Below are 26,329 nucleotides of genomic sequence, written 5' to 3'. Positions count from 1 at the left end.
GGGAAGATGGCCAAGGAAGAGGAGGAATGGGCGGTCTGGACCTCGTGGTTATTTATAACCGGCGGCAACAACGGCAACACGCATCGCGCCTATAAATAACGCCGCGGGGACAAACAAAAGGTGGCGTGCCCGGTCAGATACGAACACAATGGCGGCGGGGGTTGATAGGCGCGATCTGCCGGTCGGGAACAAGCGAGCATCGGGGTTGGAGGCTGGAGAGGCGAACTTGTGGTCTTCTCCTCGCCGCAGACTACAAACATACAGCGACAATCGGTGTCCATTGACTTTGCATGCAGCTAGCACAGCTGTTAATGCATGGCCACGATGTTGGCTAGCGCATATGCTTGATATTTGTGGGATGTAAAGCATGTAGCGTGGGCAGACTAAGGGATTGAAATGACTATACCTGTTCCACCGCTTCCAGGCTACGATGAACGAGTGCACTTTATGGAGGCATTAAGCTGCCATTTCACGCCAATCATTACATCGAATAACAAAAAGAAATACGCTAGCCAAACATTTGCAAATTATTTTTTTCTTCACAATGTTAAAAATTAAAAAAATATAAACTGTCAAACGAAAAACACAAAAAAGCACTCGCTCGTACACACAAGATACAATTCCCCGGACCAGGGCGAGCTAGGTGCGTCATCAGCGTCTCGCCACTTCGAGATCAGGAGGCTAAAAATAAGTGTCATGCAATAGTTCTCTGTAAGTGGACCCTCCAGAAATGCGATGGAGGTAACGGGGTTGTCTAGACGCTTACCTCTGGAAATGCCAGCACACAGCCCGCCAAAGACTGGATGGCATTACGCCAAAGGTGACCAACCTTTAGGAAGTGAAAGCCAACTACGAAAATTACAATGTTGTCTTGTAAGCAAATTTGTATACTGCATGCTTACTAATTTTAATATCAACAAAAATAACACCCCCTTCTCACCCTCCAAGATTTTATGCCATTTTAGTTTGTGAATTGTGTGTCATTTTGTTTTGTGATAGAACATAAGTACAAGAACTGAGCCTTGTATCAGTAAGATCCCAGAGCTAATCGACATCAAGTGAGAAACTATTATTTACAAATTGAAGTTTTACAATACAATGTTGTATGTTTTATTTTAATTGATTTATCCGAACAAACGTGATTTCTTGTTTGTGTGACGGGGCCACTCCCCAAGACTTGGCGGGCCAATGGGCAACAGTTGTTGAGAGGTCAGATCACTCGTCTCCCATCAAGGCTACCCGATATAGGTTTACGGCGGAGTCAAACCCGGACATTTCGCGAGTGGGGAACATGGCTGACTTTGCCCTGAGGCGTTGTGTTTTCTCACGGCACACTCGTTCCTCTGCACTCATTTATCACGTCAATGCTCCATTCTCATCTCATCGCCCTTCATAGTCTATTAAGACCGGATGTCGAATAGACTTACGCCTATTCAATCATTCATTCATGACGGGCCTAAAATGTACCTCGGGTTGGTCGCCACTGGCGTAAAATATTGCTTAAGGATATAATAAACACCTAAAGGCAAGTTCTGTGCACAACGTAAAGCACAGTTCAGAAAACAAACTCTCAGCGTCTATTGTAAAACTCCCGCTAGTAAATAATTCTGGCAACTCCGAATCATTAGTGGAAATTTATGAATAGCTTGATAAATTATCATTTTTTCAAACACTAGGAAATCCTTACAGCATGGATTCATTAAAAATTTACCTATATACATTTTCTTTGTAAGTTTTGTTACAATAAGATATATGAAAAAGAATCAAACTAATTTTGAGCATCTGTGGCAAATAATTTCAGCTCTTGATTTCGAAAATAACTTCTCGAATTGATTTTGGATATATGCTGTTTACTAAAGAAAATACGTAATAACCTGTGTTATGTAGTTAAACAATGTAACTTTCTTAACTTGGGCTATTATAGTTTATTTTAAGTAAGCTGAAATGAATTTTATATCCTTTCGTAAGTGTACTTTTTATTGCGTAAACGGAGGCAGGCAGTAATAAAACTCCCCAACAAACACCTTTGACTTCTTAAAGAACTGCAGTGACAAGGTAAAAGAGAAAATACTAAGCAGGTAAAGTAGATCATGTCAGGAAAAAATATTTTACCAAAAATTAAATTTAAATTCAACACACAAAAGCTTATTCATCAAAACAATTAAAATTAGAAAATAAGGATAAAACAATTTACTAACAAACATTTTACTCGATTTTGGTACCGTCACTCTTATTGATCAAGCACTACGGTAAAAATATCATTTGTGAAAAATATAAATAGTACAGTAGATGAAACATCAAAATAAAAAAAAATCCAGAGAAATATGGACGTGTGCTCTGTAAGATCAAATAATGACCGAGCTATGTCGTAACTCGGCATGATGTTTTCTGCAGTATCAGGCAGAAAACTGGATTTTGTGGATACAACTGAGGCAGAAAAACACTATTAGATAATAATTTTCAAAAAAAAAAAATAATAGCTATATGTATCAAAAATGCGTCAGCTATGCGATATATTTACAAATAACCATACCTGAACATATCAGGATGAAAAAAGAAGCAATTTAAAATGTGAGTTTTGAAAATTGCAATGCACTTGGCCTTACAGCTATCTGTGGTTAGTTTTCTTATTGTAAACCCTGACGTACTTTGCAAAACATTCCCAAGGCTATTGGATGAAAATTGGTTTCACAAGTTGACAACGGACTGAAACGCTATAAACCTGAAACTCTTTTTCTAACTACTCACCTCACCACACTAGCGTGGCCAGGCATAATGAAAAATATATGCACGGTTTGAGAATCTGCCACCCTCTGCCGGAACGCATAGTGTGCTTGATAAACCAACTCCAATACAAAAACCACATACACGCTAAAGTAGACGGGTGCAAAGAAAAATGTTAGGTGAAAGTAAAAAAGGAGGGAGGGGGTTGAGAATAGAGGCCCACGTATCAAGATAAAAAGGACGTTAAGAAAGCCATTGGATATAATCGAAGTCAATCTGAGATAAAAACTGGTTTGGAAACGATGTTCATCGTTCACGACCTAGTTGGTGTTTCAGGGTTGTACGTTAATCGTTGGAGGTTTATAAGATTGATACACTTCGCATAAAAGGAAGTGGATGGATTTTGTATGCCTTAATAAACAGAAGTCGTATTAGTATAAAATTCAGAACGCATAGTATGCAGTCGTTCACACAGTCATATATACTGCAAACAATTATACAATTTAAAAAAAAGCACTCCCCAGTCAAAATGCTTTAGCTGCAAGGGTAAAAAGATTGTAAACTGCAAAATAATTAGTTCTACTTAATTGTCGCCACTGCTCTAAGGCGATATTTTTCATAATTCTTAGCTGAATCTCGAAACGTAGCATATCTCCGATAACGCAGCATATCTCAGGATGGAGACAAAAAAGTGCACGATTTAAGTACGCATGCCGACAGAAGACAATTTAGGGCCATATCACAACATGTCACAAAAATATGGTAAACTTTTTCTCATTGGCGATTTGCTTAAACATTTAGCAAAACGCAGTCAAGCGAAATTTTATTGGGAAAAATAAGTTTCGCGTATCACAGGCAGGCAAAGGAAAACCAAATATGTAACTGCATTTAAGGCAAACGTCGTAAGGGAAAACCATGATAGGCAAACCGAAGCTGGGCGAAACTAAGGAAGCAAAATTGAATTGTTTGACTTTATCTCGGTAAAATTGCGTTTTAGGAATCTCGCCATTAGTCAAAATACAGCGGAATTAATATGAGCCAAATTATTTAACGTTCAAAGAAATAAGGCACACGGGAATCAGGGTAAACAGAGTTAGAAGCCCGTGATACTTTAAAAAGTGTGTCTAATTGAAGGTACATTTTGCGATATAGGTCCGAAAATTTATATATTATATATATATATATATATATATATATATATATATATATGGATTCCAAAAGTTTTGTTTCATAACGGAAGTCATGAACAGCACGAAAAGAATGTTAATACTAAGTATTTATTTAAAACTTTCTCGCAATTCCCATGCTCTTATAGACACTTTTAAAATCATTTTCAAATAAGATATTATGTTAGAAAAAATTAACAAAAACCACAATTTTTTCGCATAGCAGCTACGTTTGAATACAGCAAAAAAAGAAATTTTCAATAGCTGGATTTTTTAAGAGAATCAGTACATTTTATTTCCTTGTATTATTATAAAAACAATTATCCCTGATTTTCACGTTTCTCATAAATAAAGCTGCTTATAAAGGTTAAATTAATATGCATAGAAGGTTTACATCAAGCTAGAAGAAGTTTCCGACATAACCTTGCGTGTAAATTAATTGTATGAATTTAAAAAAATTCTAACAAATTCGTCAGTATTACTTTATTTATCCGTACATTCAATAAGTACAGAAGCCGGAACATTTTGAACCAATTTTTTTACGGCGGCAAATGTGGCATAAGTATATTTAAAACCAAAATTTTGTTAAAAAAAAAGGAAAATAGCTAATTACTTACAAAGTTCCAGTTGTAGGCTAAACTACATAAATAAAAGTTATCAAAAGCATTGTATAAACTGACATGTAAATAGATACCTGACAATGTAATTAGCAGAGATCACCAACAACGTCGCGGCATCCTTCTTACCTGAAAAAAAAAAAAAACGAACGTGTTTTTACTTTATGTGAAAACTATACGAAACAACAAACAAACTACAAAAAATTGCCACTTATATAAAAAAAACACATACAAATTCAATGCACAAATTTACGCATTTCAAATAATGTTTTTCTCAGCTGTGATCTCAAAAACGTCTCTTTCAATGAACAATTTCTTTTAAAAAAAAATTATATGAGAACTTCTGAGCAAATAAAGTAGTATCGATAGAGGCCTACATGACTAAGCGTATTATCCAGTAATAAATTAGTTTATTTTCAATAAATCTATCACTACTTGTCAGCTGAGTACAGAATTTGGTATTTAAAAACCAATTAATGTGATTCAAAATAGGCTTGAAAACTAGAGAAAAAAATCTCACGTCAAAACTCGTTTCGTTAGCATACTAGGTTGGCAGAAAATTAAGTTTTCACCTGTGTTTGTTGAAATGTTTATTCCTATGTTCCTGTTATACAATATGTGCAGCCAAACATCATCTAACAGAGGCATTTGCTCTATAACTTAGCGTTCAGTGATCGCAGGAGATACCGCCCGATAATCCGAAATTTTCAGCAATCCGGCACCTGCAAAGTCCCGAACAGGCCGGATAATCGAATGTTTACTGTATCGCCATTCCAACGGATATTCCACTATAAGCATTGCAAATTGTTTATGATCTTATTTTTACGTTAAAGGGATTCTAAAAGTTACTTATTATTTTATGAAAAAAAATTTCAGAATATGTTAACTGTGGCATCGCCTGTGTTTCGTGATTGGTCGAGTTTCTTCAAGGTGCTTGTCTGCGGTCGGCACATCAGTTGCTGGCATTATTTGCGATAGCAAACGCGACCTGAAAGGCACGGGCAAATAATTCCATGGCTTCTCGTGCAGAGGGCCGCCAATCACATGAAAGAAACCTCTGGCGAGGACATACCTTATAACAATCTAAAGCGCGATCATATTTTCTTTTCCGCGAAGAATAGGCTACGTGGCTTTTGTTAAGCGTTACCTGTAAATAGTCAAGAACATATTATTAATGACTAGCTTGACTTATAGTATAATTGTCACACATTCTGTTTTTGCACAGCTAGGCAACGCATACATGTTTATTTCTATGGCCCCCTCTAGAAATATTTATTTTAGGAATCTGTAGTTTCGCAAAAATAGGTCTCGCACGGCGGGTGCAGCCACGCCTTGGCGCTAGCTCGCCGGGTGTCGCAAGACGGCGGGCGCGGGTCGCCGGTAGCGCGGCGCTATCTTATCGGCGGCATCCATCGGGGCGGCGGGCAGCGTGCCCGGTAGCGCGGGCGTGGCGCTGCGCCCGCGCGGTCTCCCCGCAGGTGGCCCACATACGGCCCCACCTGACCGGCGTTGCCTCACTTCCTCGGAGCACTCCGCCTCGCGGTCTCCGCGCTTGCTGGCTGCGTCGGTCGCGTCTACAGGCCAACTACATGTCCAAATATTCAACATCAGGAAATTAATTAAAAAAATAACACTTTAATAGGGCCATGCAAATGTTCGCGAAACGATTCATATACTAGCTGAGAGTTAAAACTATGCGTTACGTGATGGGTCGAAGGTAAGTCACCAATCACAACAATTAATCGCTAAAGCCCAGTAAAATATGACAATGCTTCTCTCCAGACGGCCGCTAACTACAAGGAAGAAACCACTGGCTCAAGCATACCAAATTTGCTGCAGTATTTCATTTCGCGCAAAATGCTTTCCCCTACACATTAATAATCTTGAACAACTTCTAAGTTTATATATCTTCAGCAAATATGTTATGGGGCGGAACAAGAGCATTTGATTGCCCACTTAACACTGTGTGAGAATGTTCAATGTCCGGGTTCACCACCCCGTGGTTCGCCCCTTCCGACGCCGATAGGCCAATGGTGTGTTGCTAGATCGCTGGCCTCTTCGCACCTGCACGCCCGAGCATCCAGTGGCGGCGTGAGAATCCCAACACCCGACGTGAAGCGGCCATGAACCACGTCGACATTTCCCTGTCTTAGCATAATAACTTCGCCACCTCATTCGCATTACTTGTTATGCCAATTTAAACTATTATTATTTAACTTCTTCAGGAAAGCTTACAAAGAATATTCCACATCGTAGTTCTACTTTGCCCAAGTATACATAGGAATTCACAAAACAACTTCAGAAATCCTAGTCGAAGTCTTGCACTGTTGTGTGATTAAAAAAAAATTCATTTCTGTTTAACTTAAAAATAACACTGCATAAGACTCGTGTTACATAAAAACAAACAAATAATAATAAATCTCATGTTAAGATATAGCCCCAAGCCGCTGCTTAGTGTGATTCAGAAAGGCATTTAACTTTTAAAAAAATTAACAATTCCTGTTCTATAATACAGCTCATTAGTAAATTACTTCCACGCTCGTTCAAAAAACATGATAGACTTAGCTTTATAATTCTAATTTGTTGAGCATACTTACGAATTTTAAATAAATTAATATTAATGTTAGGCGTTTATCCACTAGCCACTCTAACCTGTATACCGATAAAAGTCTTAAATATTTTGTCGTGATCAAGACATTAATTAAAATGCCTATTTTCAAATCATAAATTAAAATGAACAACTACAGTAACAGACTTCTAGAAAAATAAATAATAAAACAACACAGAAAACATTTTTAAGGATAGCTGTGTCTAGATTGAAACTTAAATCTGAATGACAACTCAAACTTTAATCTTTGGGAGAAACTCATACAAATAATTGTGATACTGCATTATTTCCGAGGAAAATAACAAATAAATAACACCTCGTGCCAAAAAAAAAAATCTAAGTATATTTAAATACCGTGGACGTCGAGACTAATGACAGTCAGTGGTTTGATATGAAACAAGTTGGTGTACTAACAAGTCTTGATGTGAAAAAATAGCTGGTAACGAAGGATGTCGAATCTGTGATAATATAGTTACAAGCCAAGCACATTACAGTTTACCTCGCGTGACAAGCCCGCGAGATACCGAGTTACCGAGTTACCTGGTCTTTATGAAGGAGCTACGAGTTTAGATGCACTTTGAGATGAATGGGAAACAAGCAGTTACGTGCATGGCACAAAATGCAAACCACTGCACATTTTTTATCCACCCTGATCATAGAGCAAAACACCAGCATACATCTCCGTAATATTACGCTGAAGTTGAATACATCACCAAAACGAACGTTGTGAATAGGCTACTAAAAAATCATTAGTAATTTGCATTTCTATAACCTGTTTAAGAGAAACTTAGTGATAACTGTTTCGAAAAACGGTAGCAAAATTCAAATTACGTCTAGAATGTATTTAAAATAAAATTCCATTATTTTAAGATCCTGGATAGCATTTGCTTTACTGAACTAAGCATTAGTAAATTAAATAAGCATTAAAAAATGAAATGAACCCTTGCAATTGATTTGCCGATCCATCATATTGCCATCCGGAGCATACGAGAGTGTGTGCGAGGCCAGAAATCGAAGTTTCTATAACTCGCTTAGCGCAGTGTACATCAGGGGCACCCCACACTTTCGTAGAATCACTTGGATCAACGGACGGGGCGCGGGTTCTGTTAAATAAGTTTGGTAAACGGGCCTGTGTGTGTTAATTGCTTTATTTGCGGTCTCTGTAAAAGAGTGTGTAAATTCATCAGTATATTTAATAATCAATAGCCACCACCTTAGCCTGTAAACCCTTTTTTTCTTTTTTTTTCTTTTCTTTTTAACACGTTTTCACAAACACACAATAATCTACGGGAAAATTAACATTCACTACAGCAACCTTGCGTACGGGGTATACTAGTCTAATTTATGTCTAAGTGCTCTCTATGTTGACTAATCTGACTAAATCTGTACTTAAACTATAATTTACATTTATTACCCTAAAACACCCGACAATTTAGCCTAAACTACCAGAGCCTATCACTATAGAGAGTTTGGGAGCATAGCCGTTTTAGGGAAACATATTGCTCGTATTAGCAATTTTAAAAAGCAAAACTTAAAACGTTTTAAGTACAGGGAAGGACAGTCAATTCACTAGAATTCAATTTTAATTAAATATCTGGGAAATTTGGCCCCTTGAAATATATTTACGACCCTAGTTCGAAGGAGGTTTTTGTTTTTGGCTGTTAGATTGTCTACCCATAATGACATAACTACTATGTTGTTCGCACGAGGTTGTAATATTACGTGTAGCATATACACATTCTTGGCGCTGAGGTAATAAGGACTAGCATGCCTACTGCGTCCCACCTACAGTTAAAGACATGCTGGCGTGCTGTTTTATCGCTGTCGACTAGCCTCTCAGGAATTCAAGCGGGGACATTTTACGTAACTGCTTGTATAAAATAAGGTAAAGATTTGATTCAAATCCACCAGCTACTTAAAAAATTCTGAAACTGAAATTTTCGTACAGCAAAAAAGATTGTAAAAACACCCCATTTTACCATTAGGGGAAAGTCCTCCAGTACCGGACGGCCTCTAGCATCGGACACATAAGAGTTAACGAAAATCCCGCTAGGTATCAACATAATGCAGGGTGCGTCTTAAAGGTTCCTTCCAGTACATAAATGTTCCGGCAGAATGTTTTAGTTCCTCGAGCTGTTACCAAACTGTGAGCGTTTTTGTGAATATCATTGTTTATGTTTCTACCCTAGTTAAGATTTGAAAGTGAACTACCCGGAATTAGTTGAATGGATTGTGTCTAAACTGTATTCAGTTAACTATTATAGTCTGAATAACATATTCATTGATTTTTAGTGGAAATATAACAGTATTTATCTAATGGCGAGAATTAATTTGGTCGCATGCGGATCCGGTAGCACCGGACACTTAATGTCCTCTAGTATCGGACACACAATTAGCCAACAGGCCCTTTGTCCTGTAGTACCGGACACATACATAGGTACTCTATTTGCTGTATTAAGACACACAAATATAAGTGTTCTGTTTTCAGACACATATGTAACTGTTTTAATGCTTGTTTATAAATTCCTGATTATTTTTTCAATAATGAGATTTGTGTTTAGTATGAATTAGTAACAATGTGAATGATTTACAAATGTTGGTTACGAGAGTGTCTCTAATTGTTTTAAAAAGTAGTTTTCGTAACATATTTTTGTTATTGAGTTTATAATTGTTACTTAAAGGAGTGGTACAATATAATTATGAATGTATTTAAATTTAATATGCGTATTGAAGACGTTACTAATAATTTGAAATTATAGCATTTATTTTTACTGTAGCTAGTAAGAGAAACCACATGCTAATTTTACACGGTTGTTTAATGTGTTCAGACATGAAATAGGTTTTCTGTTTGCAGATTATATTAATTTCAAGCTTGTCGAAAGACAAAATGATGCGAAAAGAAGAGGCAAATGGTCCGAAGACGATATGAAGCTGGCTGTAAACAATGTTTTGGCTAATAGTTTAAGTGTACGAGAAGCTGCAATAACTTTTAGTGTTCCAAATAGCACTTTACAGGACAGATTAATGCGAATTAAAAGTGAGGGGAAATTCAGATCTCACCAAAATTAGGCCGGTTTGAGAAGACATTTTCAGATAGTTACGATGAACAATTAACCTCTCCCATCAAACAGTTAGATGATATGTTTATGCCTCTCACCAGAAAAGAGTTCCTGAAGCTAGCGTATGATTTGGCTGCTGCTTTGAATCTGCCCCATAGGTTCAATAAAGAGAAAAAACTTGCAAAGAAAAACTTCTACTACGATTTCATGAAGAGGCATCCAGAATTGTCATTGAGAACTGCAGAATCTACCAGCATAATGCGAGCAGTGGGTTTTAATAAGCCTCAAGTTACTATATTTTAAGACAAACTAGGACAATTGTTCGATAAATATTCTTTCCCACCTTCCCGTATTTATAATGCGGATGAGACGGGAGTATCTTCTGTCCATAAAAACAGCAAAGTGATTTCAGTGAAAGGAAAAAGACAAGTTGGGAAACTAACTTCTGGGGAGAGAGGTAGAAACGTAACATTAGTGTTCTGCATGAGTGCTACGGGGCACTTCATTCCACCTATGTTTATCTTTCCTCGACAAAAAATGAATCAAAGGCTTATGATTGGTGCTCCTGGTGAGAGCTTCGGAGTCGCTCAGCCAAATGGCTGGATGAATGCAGACATTTTTTAGCATGGTTAAAACACTTTGCTAAGCACGCACATCCAACGGAGCAAAGTCCCACACTTCTCGTCCTCGACGACCACTGCAGTCATGTGTATGCTAGATCGCAGCATATCCACATGCTATCAACACCTCCCCACACCACTCATAGGCTGCAACCTCTCGACAGGTCATTCATGAAACCTTTTAAAGGGGCGTACGCAGAAGCATGTTCCGCATGGATGAGAAAGAATCCTGGACTGCATATTAATGAATACGACATTGCAGAGTTGGCAAGTTCTGCCTACACCAAGGTCTGTCGTCTGAAGATCACTCTGAAAGGATTCTCGTGTACAGGCATCCATCCATTCAACTCGGGTGTATTTTCAGATTTGGATTTTCTACCTTCCAAAATGACAGAAGTGAAAAATCCGTCAACCAGCCAATAAAATGAAATGTATGCCACACAGTCCAGTTCAGCACCATCCAACGTGGAACCAACTCCAGGTTCAAGTGGATTAGTCAAACCTTTGACTATTTTAAAAAAACTCTCACCCCTCCCAGATGCCAGCAAACGCAGTATTCAAAGTAGGAAAAGGAAGACGCAAAGAAGTGAAATTCTTTCATCAACTCCATTTAAAGAAGCCCTGCAGGCTAAGCACAATGAGACAGTTGAGAAGGAAACAAGAAAGCGTCTGAAGTACAAGAAATCATTCCAATTCGATGCCTTTGCAACATCATCACAGTCAAGTGTACAGGAAACCATCTGCATATTATGTGGAGAAAGTTTTGAAGAAGATTGGATCCAATGCTGTGTGTGTAAAGAATGGGCCCATGAAAACTGTGCAAGTGTTGAAGGAGCACCATTATTTTATAAATGTGACAGATGTGATAAACTTAAGAACATCGTCTAATATTCTTTTGGGGGTATATATTTATGCTGGATATTCTGTGAAATCAAGAAATATTTTATTGACTTATGACACCATTTTCTTCTATTTATACACTCTTATTCTAAATTTGAATGACGTCGTGCAGTTTTGAAAACGTTTTTACATTAAAACAGCTAATTTTATAACTTTATATTGCTTAAAAAGCTCTAGCATAATATTTATATGTATCCCCGAGATTTCGAAACAAATTCAATGTATTATGATCCTGTATATATAAATTACTTAAATTATGTACACAAATTTTTGACAAGTTTTTTAACTGTCCGATACTACCCGCCAATCTCGAGAAATAAGAAAATAACTCAATAATTTTAACTCAGTGTTTTCACTAATTGCATTAGAGTTTTTGTTTATTGAATGAGTAATATTATTAAATATTTGTTCGAAGATATCTGGCATATAATACTTAATTTAAACAGCTATTAATTAAATTACTATAAACGAAAAATGTTAACTGTCCGGGGCTAGAGGACTTTCCCCTACCACATGTTCTCTGATAAAACAATTCAAAGACGAAATGCGAGCATAGCTAGTATTCCATAACGAATTATATACATATTTGAAATACCATTAGTAAGCAGATACCACTAAATAAATGATGGCAAGATTTTAAGTTGCCGTTACTGTTCAGTGGAATAATCTTGAGTTCTACTGGTAGGCAAGAAGCCAAAGCAAGACCGGTGATAGTTAGACTTACAACAACGCAGCCTCCGAAAACAATCCATTCGCGCGAACTTTCACCAACTGGGGCAGTTTCGTCAGCACGTCGCTACCGGCAGGACAGCACGTAACCATAATTACAGAGAAAAGGGAGCGGGCGATTAGCACAGCCATTCAGGCGGAGAACAATAGCCTTCTAGGGCAAGCCGGCTGTCCGCTCGCTGCTGGCCTACATCGCTTCGCGTTTTCACTTCGCCGCTACAACAAAGGAACGCTACTTCGCCGTCTCCGCCGATAGTTTGAAGCCGTCAGCTCGGCTCTAAATGGGACGTGGTGGAGGCGATAGCGCCTCCCGTGCCGAATTATTTATTTATTGTTTTGGATAACATACTTATGTTTACTTAAATACTTAAAGTTCATGTGTTATATTGTTCTTTCGTCAAAAATGTATAAAAAAAATACCTAAGTTTAGTGTCTGAGACCATACATTTGAAAATATTTTCTGACTTAATTAAAGTCATGTTTTACAAGTACATAATTTCTTTGTGCGATATATCTTCCTGAAGCCGCCCTTGTGGAGTCCATTCAAATATGCCTACGCCGAGTTAAAGAAAAATAATTGGTTAAGGCTCGGTCTCACGCGACGATTGGGTATTTCATTTTCTTGCCATTAATATTAATTACGGGGGTTTTCTGTAAATGTACCCGATGGATCCTAGGCATTTGTTGTTGGGTCACAAAGTGTCTCGCCATATAAACACTAAAAGTTATTTTCTGTTATGAACAGTTGCGTGACCTTTTTTGACGCTATTAGATAATAATTAGTAAATATGTTTGAGGAAAATTTGAGATGAAACATATAATGCAAGGAAAGCCCTCAAATATAGAACATAGAAATATATAAATAGAAAAATATAGAAAATAAAATAACCAACACGAAGTGTAAGACTGATCTCTTAAGAACGCTGTTCTGGTGACAGGTTTTAATTAAAACGTGATACAGCCTTTCCTTATTTCAACGCAATTAAAGCAGAAAATGGAGGAAATTAAAAACATTGCAGTAATTCAGCTAAGTTAAATTTTGGCTGTAAAGAAAGTGAAAAGTTAGTTTTACCTCACACGGTTAAGCAAAAAAAAAATGTTGGGATTGATCCCAAGACCCCCGGCACATGAGCGCAATGCATTAGCTATCACAACCAATGAGGGCCCTAAGAGTATGTATGTACTATTTATTACCTATGGACTTTCAAGCAAAATGCAGCAGTACAAAAACAAATCTACGTGAAGAAGGGGCCGATTATTAGGCATACTAATCAAGACGCCTTTTGGTTTTTAGAAGATACCTATTGAATTGCCGGCAAAAAAAACATTTGAAAGTAGTAATCAGACTTTAGGATGGAGGATGGGATCGGCCATCTTGGATGACCCTAACCTTAAAAGGTTGCCAAAAATGACTATTTGCCTAAATTTACTCAAAATTCACCAAAAATATGCCAAAATTTCCAGTTTTTTTTATAAAAAAAAGTTCCGCTAAAAAATCTCAAAAATTTTGAAAAATAAAAAATGTCTCTATTTCCAAGGCAAAATTCCCGTTTTTAGGGAAAATTTCCTGTTTTATTTCTCAAAAATTCGAAAAATTCTGAATTCGAAAAACATCAAAAGACTTTTGCGTTAGAAAGAACCAAAATTCCCCATTGAGGCTTAAATTCCCCGAGGCAAGCCTCCAATAAGACTCTGTTGGCTAGCTTTGATCTTAATCTTGACCGTAAACTTGAAATATTTAATTTTCGACCAATAACTTCCGAAAAAAAAAAGCTTCAAATTTCTAGTTTTTTTTCATCGATTTCGGCTCTCGGTTTGATTCCCGGGGAGAGTAAACATATAAATTATGAGTAAAAAATTATAGATTGTTAATTATAATTAAATTAAAATTAGAAAAATCCTTGCTTACGTCCCAGTTCAAACTTCGTGAGGACAAAATAAAAATTGACAGATCCTTCCTCCACTGAAGCCACCAACAGACTGGCCTCCCACCACTAATGGCAAGGTATATATCGCAAGATAGTGTTACGTCACGTCCGCCATCCTGTTTTCGTCTGCGGGAGACCACCATCTTCTTTTCGTCTTCTAAAGTATGCTACCTCCATGTTAGTTTAATTTTTACCCGCTAGATTGCAGTAATAATTTATTGCCAGGGTGACCACCATATTTAAAGCCATAATGGAAATTCGTAATTTTTAGCTATAAATCGGGAAAAATTCAAAAAATCATCAAACAATTCGGAAATTAATTGATTGGATCGATTATAGTGCTTGTTTCGATCCTTGCTCGATCCGGAAAAAAAGTTTATTATAGGTTAAAAAAATATTTATTTCAATAAATATGTTTCAAAGTCCTAACAGAGGCTTAAATTACTCTACTACCAGTCTGCAGTAAGCCGATGATGACATATTGAACACCGTCATGACAATTTATAATAGTTGACCTATAAATTCACGGAAAATTCCAAAAATCATCAAAAATTGATCATTAAAATAATGATTGTCTCGATCACCCCTAATCGTCTCTAATGACTTTGATGTTGACGACACATTAAGCCCTGATTAATTCATTCCTACATTCACTCAGTTGTTAATTCAAGGATGGCAATAATGATTTCTTGCGCTTTCAGCACGCATTCAGATTGCATTCTGCATTACCTCTCTCCTCGAGTTTGATCGGCCGACAAGGCACTTCTCCGTTCTTGCTGCTGGTTGGTATCTGCAGACGTATCTCGGCCAGCTATTCGGGTGGATCATTAGTTTAATTAAGTGGCAAAGACGGAGCCCAGCACTCCTCGCCGCCAACACTGTACCACTATGGCCGAGTGAGTTATGCGGGTTAAGGTACACGTTCTCCACGCGAAACCGGCTCGGGGGAAGTGGCTTAATTAGTACAGAGCGCCTGTATCGCCGCGATCGAATACCGGTCCGGGCTGCCATCTTATCCCTCGGCTCTCTGGCCGAGCGGAACAGACTCGAGCGGCGGCCGTGAGAAGAAACGCGGGCGGGAGGCTCGCAAATCGGCGCCGACTGCCCTCCTCGCGGCCGGGCAATAAACACGAGCACCGGTCGCTCTCTGTTGTCGCCGTCGTAAAGCAGGATAACTCGTTCCACCGCCGGCCGCCTCCCACGCGGGCCGCTGGACGCCTGCTCGCACGCACAGTCTATCACAAACCGCTCAATTACAGTACCTATGAGAATAGATACACCACCACAACCTATATTTAGGCCGATCCTGCAAAACATTAGCTTATATAATTCCAAACCAAAAATTCACTGCCCAAACTTTGTTATCCTAACAAAACAGGGTATTATGACCTACGGGCCCCGCCTACCTGGGTACACATACGGTGTGCTTCGGAAAAATACACGCGTTCTTAAAACTAATCAAGATAAACCGAGTGAGGTCTGTTTACAAGAAGCTGAGTGCGGGGGAGTAGTTCTGATCCGGTTTCGTTTTTAAACTGTATTTTTATAAGAGTGAAAATAGCTTTAAAAAAAACAAAAAAAAAACACGTTTTTTCAGACTAATTATTAGGAATGAAACACCCGGTACGGATTTTTTTAAACACCCAAGGGCCTGGCATTACAACTTTATATTAATTTCTCCCATATAATGTTATGGTTACTGCTCAAATATCACAGAAGAGAAGACTGCGCGCCACTCCACAGCCTTGCGCTTGGAAGCAAGCGATAACGCAATAGAAGCACCAGTGAGCGTCAACCTTATCATCCCGTCTCACTAACACAAATACCACCTGACTAGGCGGTTCCATACACTTTAATTTTGATAGAAACTCAGATTTGTTAACACTAAAATGCATTCTCAATACATAAATTATTTGGTAACACTAATTTAGTTAGAGATTTAACTAACTTTAAAACATTGTCTCTCTTGAAGTAATTTTAAATTTTTGCCAGGGAAATATCTTTGCTATATAAAACAGAAGAAAAATTATACTTTCTGACTAGATATTTTTAGAACAATGCGTGTGCCCCAGTAAGATATTCATTACAATATTGCTTACTATACAATTATTTTTTTTTGCTTTAGGAATGTTTTCAGCTAATAAAAAGTATACTTGAGTAACTTTTTATATTGTAATTGTACTCCGTGTAAATCATATGTAAGTTACATAATAACATAAAATACGATACACATATACGATTCATGCAACACTTCAAGCGTAAGCCCTACGTCAAGTTAAGCACGCAACAATTTAAGCCTTTCTGAGCCTCCTATCCCTCTCCTCAGCAAATGAAAAACAGTTTTTTTGAATATCCAGTAGCGATCTCATGTTTTTGATATCAGCGTAAATCAGGAGGTTTTCTCACTCTAAACTTATTGATAGAGACATGCAAAATTCGCGGATTCATTTCGCGATAGGCTAGCATCAAAACAACTATACCTTCGTACCGCTTCTGCGATTGGCCCACATTTTATCCGGGGAACTGTGAGCCAATGGGAAACAATAAACCAAGAAAGTGCCGAATTACGGACAGCCTATTTGAGACGTCTCACGCGTCAGTAGCCAATGAACTGGTGTCATTTCCACGAGTATTTAAAGTACTGTGGAGTCTATCCTAGAGGTCAATGAATCCGCGAATTTTGCAGGTCTCTACAGCGTAACCGTGGAACGTCTTCTGGGTTTGTCTATGCCCATGGTGCACATTCCAATCACATCCTGTAGCACCTCACACACCATACGCTACACCTAGGCGTTTCCTACGAGGCGAAGGTTGCGAGTTCGATACCAACCCAATGCATGAATAACATTTATGAGCACGAAATACATTTTTTATGGTCTTAGAAAAATCAAGAAATAGTCGAACTGAAAAATAAATACTAAAACATATTATGATTATCGATCATACACAAAATAAAAATTATCAACCCGGCAATTGTGGGCGCCATTTGCTCTGTACTGCAATGTAATCGTGTTGTGCAGTGCTGCTCAAATGACATGCAGGAACGGGAGGGAAGGAGAAGGGGGTGGTAGAAGGAGGGGAGTGGGGACACTAGATGGAACGTCCGTCAGCGGAGCTGTCCACGACCGCCGAGGAACTGGTTGTAAACGTGATTGAAGGGATTATCGGGATCGACCATGCTGCCCAGAGATCACGAGCGCCAAAGACTGGCTGTTACGCTCCGTTCCGCAGGAGGAGGTCCGGCGACGTGAAGCCGAGAAGGCCTGCGTGCGCGGCGCGGCGGGAGAGACGCAGCAGTAGTACAATAGATGGCCGGCGATGGCAGCTGAAATGGGAACGCCAGAAACGTTTTCAAAGTTAATGGTGCGGAGCGAGATGCAGGGATCCCGGCGGAACCAGCACACCCGCCAAAAGCACCGCGCGCCTACCGGCAGCCTCCGCGTTACAGTCGCGCCGCACTGCCAGTGTCTTCGGGAGTCAAAGTACGAACAGAAAAGGCGTTATTACCACGCATCTTAGGAATAACTGGCTAGGATGAGATGGCCATTACGATGGAATAATAAAAATAATACGACTACCTCACCTTCGTTTATTTCGTTACATTTTAATTTAGTAAAATAATTTTGCCTCGATCAAGTACGAAGTTATCGTAATCTAAAAAAATACTTTTGTTACTTTCCTAAGCATGTACCTAATTGAAGTTACTAACCCATACACTGTATGGAGGACATATCCTACAGATTTATCTTAGCCTGAACAGATGTAGAAGAGATACCATGGGTTCAAGGCCATTATCTTTACCATTGCATGTTTAGAATTGTTAAAGCTCATTAAAGCTTATTTTCAGATTTTAAAGCAGAAAAAAAAATTGTGTCCGAGGGCGTTTAGCTGATATGGAGAGAGCGAAGAAATATTTCGTGGAAAATGTTCTATTCCACTTCCGATTATCTTTGTAATGTGCGAATCACTAATGTCAAAAACATTTATCTAATTATAATGTGTAAATAAGGTCCAACATATATACACACACATATATGTGTGTGTGATGGTGTTACAGCAAAATTGAATTGGAAGTTCATTTACAAGATACTTGCATTGGAAGTAAAAAAAAAAAAGAAAGAAACGTTTCGGACATATACAGGTAGGCCTATTATAACGCTTTAAAAATTGGTTCTCGGTTACGTTTTTTGAGGTAAGTCCTTTTGAAAATGTCCTTTGTTTTGTTTTTTTAATCGTTTCTAAAGGGTGCCACAATCGAAACATATTCTCGTCCCATCCGAAGGATATGAATATCTTGCAGAAGCGTAAGGTTTACAGAGTAAATGACTAATGTACGTTATCTCTCGTTAAGGCTCGTTTTCTTGTCATTTCTATTGTTTGGGGGCTTTTCTTGTAAATTTATCACTATAGCGCTCTTGCATTTTATGTTTCGTGCAGTAACAAGTCATACGAGTGTTCATAATTATGACCACTTGCGTGACCTTTCACAGCTTGAAAATAACGTTTACAAAATATCTAGTGTTAAAACTTGCGACTAAACAACAACTGAAAGAGACTATAAAATTAAATAACCAAATAGAGGCGTACGGGACCGAGTCTTAAGGGCGTGTGTCCCGTTCCAGGTCATTATTTTATTTTTACTTTCCACACGGTTCAATTAACCAACTTGTTGAGTGGCTGAATTTCACCAAATGAAATTATATATATATATATATATATATATATATATATATATATCATAATCATCTGGCATAGTTGCATTTCTAAGGTTTTAGTGCAGTATGGATAAGGAGAATGAAATGTAATATAAAACTAGAATTTTTTTTAGGTTTAACGTCAATTTTACTGGCAGCTATGTGATTTGGTTTAAATTCTTTCAGAAAAAAAAAATTTCTGGCTTTTTTAAATCATCGCAATTTTGATGATTTTTAAAGACTAGATAAAATTAAATGAGTTTTCAGGAAGGAATTTTTAAGAGCCATACCACGCAGTAGCCCCCAGCATTGCCTTTATTTCAGTTGTATACTCAATTTTGTTCTTCATTTCCATGCTGCACGAAAATATTAAAAATTCAAATTTTCCAGCTAATTATGGACAAAAAGTATCTATGCACTGTGTATATTAGTATTTTAATTTAAGTTGGGCCACTCGAAGAGTGCACGAGCTAGAACGGGGCACACCCCCTCGCGGCCGCCAGCGGGTCGCCGCACTCGCTGGCTCCGGCGGGAGTCCAGCCGTCCCGCGCCATCCCAGACAATCGCCGAGCGGTGACGCGGGGTTATTAATGGACTGTCGCTCCGGCGATCAGCGGCCGGGATCTGTCGCCGCGTCGCCTGCCACCTGCCGTCTCGCAGCCGCTCTCGGGTCGCCGAGCACGAGGGTGGGGACCTTCAAGGGCCTCTCTCAAACCTTCCTGATCGCACAGGACCAAATGACAACAAAAAAAAAAGGGGGGGGGGAATGAGGGATAAAGAGAGAAGGGAAATATGTTTCTGAACACGAGTTCCGCCCTATCCGGAAAATCCACAAGTTTCCGGATCTACCAATGACGCTGAACGCCTCGTATCTACAGTTACGGTCCACCGAGTGTCTTCTGCATCAGGTCATGGAGCTTTAAGTCTTCTTCGACAGTGAGGTCGCTATAGAAATGACAAAACGCAAAAAAAAAAAAAAAAAAAAAAAAAAAAAACAATCAAAACTTTTTGTGAAAAGAACCGGTTATGATCTACTACAATAAGCTAACATTCCATCATTTTCCTGGAGTGATTCAGGTGGACATGCGAGTACGAAAAAAAAGGGGAGGGGGAGATGGGTGATAAATTACCCCCCGAAATCATAAAAAAAATCTATCATTCCCACAAACTCTAGAAAATAAGAGGGCGAATTGGTTCAATTACCTCCTTCCTCCCAAATAAAATTCTGCGTACGCTCCTGTGGGAAACTGATCTCATGGTGGACGGACTGTTATACGGGATTGGTTCTCGGGTACTTCGGAATGCGTGTACAGTGCTTTACCACTGCGTAATCTCGTTCCTTATAGTCAAGTATGAGGTTCAGACACGATTCAAACACTTCACATAAAAACTTGAATAAAAAAACACGTACCGAAAGAGGATTGATTGCCTGTCCTCGCAAAAAAAAAAAAATTGAGACGAATATCGCGATGAAGATGACAAGAGCCTAATGGCTCGATTTTCATAAAACATTTGGCGTCATTTGGACAATGTTGCTTATGGATCGTGGTACGATGACGTATTCTTGAATTTAAATCAGTACATAATGATGTTTTTACATTTACGTATTTACCTTCCGGAATGTATATTTTTTCCAGGCAACTGCTAATTCCCAGTCAAACTGCCCCTGGCTCTTTCCAAGCGTTCTCCCGCATGACATGACAAGTTCCCGTGCTCAAAGCGTTGAGACCAGGGGGCTTATTCTAAGTACATCGTTACATCCATCGAGTCATCTCGACATCGAGTTCACTCGTTAGGGTTTCTAACGACAAAAAATATCAAGAGCAAGAAAAATGTATTCTAAGTATGCTATCTTTACGGCGACACAGACGCTCGGGTAAGTTCGGAATTTTCGATACCCTCCCCTTCTTTACTGACACGAGAGTGGGCATGGCGTCAAAGTGGGAACAAAACGAATGAGAAAGACTTATATTTTATTCAAGTAATTTTAATAAAATTATATATGGGATTCACAAAGTATGTAATATTTACGTCGGAAGTGATATATTTTATGTTGAGTGTAATTTTTGCTAGTTAAAAGATAAATTGTAGTAATAAACACAATATTGCAAAAATTATCGCGATAAAGAATTTAAGTTAGCAAATGTGGTGACAATTCAGGGGCGGAGGTGTTTATATGTTGTTTGTTGTTATAACCTACACGGCTACACGACTTACGCGAAATGGATTCCAAAAATAAAGTAAGTTCACGTAAAGGACGCATTTCTGAAAAAGAGCAACAAATCATGATGGAGTTTTTGAATCTCATCCAGAGCTGCTACGAAATAAATTTTCGCCTATTTTCACCACAGCCAAGAAAAACCAACTCTGGGGCGAGCTTAGTGGTTTACTGGATTCGAATGGTTTGGGACCTGAGAAAAAGACAGACAAGTGGATAAAGGTATTTATGAAATGTCTGTTTAAATAATTAGGTAGGCTTAGTTTTGAAATATATTTATATGTGTTGTGGTTGGTATTTTATTGAAATGAAAGTCCAGTAATAGCCTAATAAAGTGGTAACAGAGCCACCGATGTACAAAGTGTGGTTATGTTGTTCAACTACGTTTAAGAACTTTGTGGTAGTTATAGATGAGAGAGGTGCATTAGGAGGAAAAAAGAGACACAAATATCTCCAGAAATGTATTATCTTACTTAATGACATTTTTGTAATTATTTAAAAAATTACCAATTGTTAAATATATTTCTGGTATTTTGCAGTTTTAACAATTTGTTAATATTGGTCCACAAAAATAAGGTAAAATCTGGAGAATGAATTAACTTTGCTTCATTAAAATTACTGTAAAATTTTGTGAGAAATTGGTTACGTTCTTTAGACACATGAAATTATAAAATAGTGCAAATGGCTCACTATATGCTATAATGTACAAACTTTATCTTATTAACTTAACCTACAAAATATGCATCGCAGATATATGCAAATGTAATTTAGGGCTCCCCTCCCCCACACACATGAAAAAAAACTAACATACTATAAAACAATTTATTTGAACATTACCATTTGGTAAAAGCATAATAAAACTTAAGAAAATGTGTGGCCATAGAAGTTGAAACCACATTACAATATGTAATCAATAATTTATTATGTAATTAGTAAGCTAGTAAAATCTGTTTTCTTTTAGACAAATCATAGTCCTTGTAAGTCCACACACAACTGTCGCACTAAATCACGACTCAAGCGAAACATCCCCATAAAATCCTTTTCTTTCATTTCAAAGGGATTAGTTTTATCCGGAAGAAGTTTCCTTTCTTTGCGCATATCTACGCCTTCGTCTATTTAGACAGCTACATGTAACAAATACCGCCTCCACGCATCGCCCATTTTGACAGTAACGATGTATTTGTTTCAATAGCTTCATACCCTCTCGTTACGAAACGATAGCTTTTAACGATTTTGTACATCGAGAATGACATCACAGAAAAACTTAGAATACGAACTTGTCGAGAACGAACGATAATCGATAGGTAGCGACAAATTCCATTGAAACGATAAACTTAGAATAAGCCCCCTGGTAGCCACAATAAGTGGGACGTAAGTAACTATGAAAATGTGGATAAATATATAACAAACTAAGTGTTTGCCACACTATCATGAGCGTCAATCCCCCCTACCTGCCAAGGATGCAAAGGCTCTCACTGTGGGAGCTTTCTTGCGCTTTCAAAATCGTAACTGTGAAACGGTGATGATACACATAATTATGTCCCCCCCCCCCCTTGCTACGGTTCCCCCTAGGAATTCTACAGATTTTCGCCCCTGCACACTAACATCACGAAACTTCAGTTAGAAGACATAGACTATCTCAACCCGCCATTAGTCAGGAGTCTAACAGCATTCACATACGACCAAACTTCCAGGAGACACGGTAAACAACTTTCGCACAGTTTTGCGTTTCTAATGCTTAAGAACCCAGGAAATGAAGTACCGAAACGAAAAATGAGTTGCACATTCCTCCTCAGGTTAAAAAAAAAGTCAGTAACACACTTTTCTCAGTTCGAGTGAAATGCACGAATAACTCTGGAACGCCAACGCAGTGAGAAGAGAAATTTACGAGTAAGTGGGTCACTCTGAGGTCAGCGAAGGGTCGGCCGAGAGTCTGCGAACAGCGAGACGTGCAAGCGCAAAGGGAACGACGGCAGAAAAACTGCAACACGACGCGGCCAAACTGCACAACAAACTCTCGGTCAACAGAAAAAAATAAGTAAATAAAAACTGTCCTAGAAATATGCCTCCCGCCGTTCACCGTTTCACGTTGTGTCACAACGATAATGTCCGGCAACAAAAACCAATGAAAACAATATCGGTGTTCACACGATCCCGCTAGCTTTTCAGTGTGACGTCAAATAGCTCGACCAGGCGAAACAGGACTACAACTTCCCAGTACCGCTTCACAGCTTTTACTGTCTTCAAAAGTGAATGGACAACGGACAACTCTGAAAGTCACCGTAACATAAAAAACAATATTTATAATTAAAAGTGTGCATGGAAAAACAAAGTTGAGACTGACTGAAGGGAAAAACAAATAAAATTAATCACATGAGTTTTTTTTAATCATACAAATTTACACAGCATTTTTTACACGGCCTAAAATAGACTCTTGATCCAAGTAGACTAAAATGGCTACAGTATTACACTAACCATTACCAAAAGCCAATTTGAAACCACTATCTCTTGGTTTATTGACGATCGGTATCCAAATGGAGGATGGCTCCAAAGCTAACGTTAATATATCTAGCTATCTCTACGTGCAAAAATATTCTTCTTAAATACTACTCTAACATGTCACACATTACAGTGTGTTATTTATTTTCAGGTTTGTTGAGTTAAATAATTAATATGTGATGTAAAGATTTTATGTTTAATACAATTAAATTATTATTGTAATGTCATGTTATTTAGGTTTATTTTAATAATAGTTTTGTATTGTTCATTTCCGAAAGTTCATTTTCTGTTCCGTTTTGTGTGCATAAACTGCATATAAAATGCTCAGTTCATCTTTCTGATGTATTCCACTTTTCTTGCTAACAGAGGAAATTACAAGCTTTTTCGGAGCGTCTCAATTCCAACTTGGAACGGGGACGCACCACAACGCCGAAATACCACAACGCCGAACGTACAATAACGCCGAAAGCCATAACGCCGAAATGCCAAATTGACCACAACGCCGAAAGCTAGAAAACTGCTGTGTACGACGACGCCGAATTACAACGCCGAAATACATTAACCCCGAAAATTGTCATTGCAGGACTGCCACAAAGGTTAGGTTAGGTAAGGTTAGCACACAAATTCATTCAGTTGTTTTTCATTTTGCTCCTGTGGCCCCTCCTCCCCGCAGCAATATTTTTCGGCGTTACTGTATTTCGGCGTTGTGGTGCACAGCAGTTTTCTAGCTGTCGGCGTTGCGGTCAATTTGGCATTCGGCGTTATGGTATTCGGCGTTATTGTACGTTCGGCGTTGTGGTATTTCGGCGTTGTGGTAACGACCCGTAACATATCAACGGTATTATTGTCGCGTATAGTAAAACATCAACCCTGGGTAATTTAGTGCTATTAAACTAATGGTCATGTATTTCTGACCCCAAAAGCGTTAAGTCGCTCTGACACAGATTTTCCTCTCACGTAGAGCGTAGACCTCCAGATGGAGTTAATTCCATTTAATTACTGTTGGGTCTCATTTAAGTTTAAACATGTGTACCGCACATTTTCCGTTTATTTCCGCACACCGGTTAATGAACCGATTGGAGCCGGCTCTCATCAACCGTCGCTGGTTAACGTAGCAATACATTACAGGGCAGTAAATATGCCGTTTATAAATTGATGTGGGATGGGCGGACATTAATCTGCTTTCAAAATTACTGAGACGAATAAAAAAATTCCCCACTGCTAAACTGCAAACAATTATAATGTTACGGAAGGTAATTACCGCCGTACGCATCAATTCAATTCAGTGGGGTTATATTAAAATGCCAGCTGTACACTCGAAATGCGATGAATACAAAGTTACCTGCCATATCCTGCACTGTTAGACCTTACAGTAAATTTATGGACTTTTCAACAAAGCATTCACCTCATATAAACGAATAGTTCTTCGTAATCTTCCAGAAATCACGCTATATATGAACTTCCGAATTCTGTTTTTCGGTATACAAAGGGTAAACGCATGTGTGGAAAAAATAAGTATGTTTTTGCATGAGTCATAATCAGTTTTTGAATGTCGTTTTCTTATGTACCAAGATTATTCTTGAGCATTCATTTTCAAAATAAGTGTACTTTGTACCCGTAAATTTACAAAGATAATGGCAAATTTATGAATTTTTTTGGATATTTTTTAACCAGCGTTAATTGTAAATTTAAAATAAATTTTTTTCTAAATATGAAAATTCAAACCCGATTTATGACCTGTGTTAACAGGTAATAAAATATGTAAGCATCAGATGCGAGTCAATGTAGAATTGTTTTTGCTCAAGAAACATTTTGTCAAAAAACGCCCACGTTTATGGAAAACAGTAATCAATCATTAGAATTGGAAATGTCTTTTATGTTTCTAGGTATGTATACTTAGATAAATGTTTATTTTATGGTTAAAAAAAAAAAACACAAATTTAAATTCTTCAGTGAATGGTCAAACACACAAGTCTTATGACCATGACAAACAAGTTGACTTGTGCCCTTTTTACCATGCACTATATAGCATTTATTTTTCAAATCTACCATTGCTCATACATGTGGTATTAAGTTTTGAATTATATATAAAACATTTGTCAATAATTTGTTTAGTATAAGGATTTAATTACAAAATCTCTGAAAATGTAGTAAATCTGCAAACCTAATGTCTGGTAATGTAGTTGCATTATTTTATTAAATAATAAAGATTTTTTTATAAAATCCTATAAACTAGGATTTAGAGATTATGAATGAAATCCCGTTGTATGACGAAAGCTCCAAAACAGGTTAATTTAAAACTGTAAATCACATGATTATATACTCTCAATTAATTATAGAGTTGAAATATATCGTACTACATAGTAAAACAATAAAATAATACATAAAAACCATTTATAAACAATTAACCAAAATTATTTTATGTATTCAATTATAATCGTGGGGAGAAATATAAAATTCAGAGCGGAAATTTCTTGGAAGAAATCCCAATATTATTTTAAAAAAAATTATGTCGCAAGGGGAAGCCCCGTAAAACCATGATACCCTAATATTGTCTACGAACAATG

At 37.9% G+C, this 26,329-nt stretch overlaps 1 protein-coding gene across 1 annotated transcript in view; it reads right to left on the bottom strand.

Moving 5' to 3' along the window:
• Window positions 1–26,329, bottom strand: part of LOC134541884 (lysine-specific histone demethylase 1A-like) — a 686,470-nt gene that overhangs the window by 316,354 nt on the left and 343,787 nt on the right. The gene's annotated exons all lie outside the window — the stretch shown is intronic.

This window comes from Bacillus rossius, assembly GCF_032445375.1.
Source record: "Bacillus rossius redtenbacheri isolate Brsri chromosome 4 unlocalized genomic scaffold, Brsri_v3 Brsri_v3_scf4_2, whole genome shotgun sequence".
Lineage (NCBI taxonomy): Eukaryota > Metazoa > Arthropoda > Insecta > Phasmatodea > Bacillidae > Bacillus > Bacillus rossius.
The sequence above is the reverse complement of the archived record's forward strand: the minus strand, read 5'-3'. Positions and strand labels throughout refer to the sequence as shown.